This window comes from Zophobas morio, unplaced genomic scaffold, assembly GCF_036711695.1.
Source record: "Zophobas morio isolate AGI-343-1 ecotype UQ-CSIRO unplaced genomic scaffold, CSIRO_AGI_Zmor_V1 ptg000030l, whole genome shotgun sequence".
NCBI lineage: Eukaryota > Metazoa > Arthropoda > Insecta > Coleoptera > Tenebrionidae > Zophobas > Zophobas morio.
In genome coordinates this window covers 1,893,342-1,894,609 of record NW_026972135.1, presented here as the reverse complement: position 1 = coordinate 1,894,609, position 1,268 = coordinate 1,893,342, and positions in this window count along the sequence as shown.

The following is a 1,268-nucleotide window of genomic DNA, read 5'->3' as shown; positions in this document are numbered from 1 at the left end:
AAATATGTTTCAATCTAAGTTTACTTAACACAAGCAAAGTAGAGAAAATTACTTACACATTTCGTGCTTAGGATGAAAATAAGTGTTCCAAGCAGCTACACCAAGCATAATGATCAAGCACAACATGCAGGAAATTTCACTGGGAGATTAAAAGTGAAAAAGCAGATTTGAACTTTTTTTATAGCAACATCCGCCTGAAAAAATACTGTGTAAATACCAAAGAAAATAAATTGACAATTGAAAACGTTAAGGTAAATATTTAAAAATAAAGTAAAATTCAAGAATAATATAAGAACCAAGATACATTTCTCACCTTTAAAGCTTCATCATCAGGAACTGCAACAGCGACCATCTTTCAAATACAGTCCCATGACGCTTGACAGGAAGCCACAATTAGGAAATTGATAACAATAATAATATTAGAAATATTTTATTAATAATTTTAAAACAAATAAGAAAACTAGTAAAATAATAATAATAAGGATGATGAGAATATAATATTTTTTTGAGTTAGAATATTATTTGCTAGCCTTAACACAGCTCGAGTCCACCCTCCACTAACCCCTTTCTCGAAATGATCCGAACAAGTTCCACGACCTGACCATTTTGTATTTTTTTATGAAACTCTATGCCAGACATTACGCGAAGGAGGCAGGTGGAGAGATGTTCCCAACTGATTTTCTAGAACTGTAGGATACACCCCGCGGTCAGTTACTGGATATACACCATGCGTTTCTCCTCGATTTGCTCTAAACAAGATCTCTCTGTAACGAATGTCAGCTGGGCTAAGCCCGGACTGGTATGATAGCCCAGCAAGACAACCATCATCCGGAGATCCGTTGGAGATAAATTGCAGAGAAGGCACAATGTTTATCGAGTAGCGGTCCAGATCCCTCATGGACGTGGGTCTCGTATTCTGGCAAACACTGGACTTCGAGCATTTAGGGTACGTTTAAACCAGGCTTAGCCCTAGCGATGGCAGAGATGTTGTGACCGCGATGGGGACACGAGTCTGGCGGACCGAAAGGTGACACTAAAAGCTGTCTAGTGTCAAATGCAAAGCTGATTTTATAATAGTCGATGAATTGCTTAATACTGTTCACAGTTTAAGCTTAAAATTAATGAAAACGAGTGAATTATTATTAATATACCTAACTTAATTACTAATTGCGCTAGTTTGAATAATAAATAGCAAATGAATTAGTTAATAATATTATGAAAGGTGAAAGTCGGCTGTCTGTTAAGGTCTGTGAAAGCTGCGACGACTT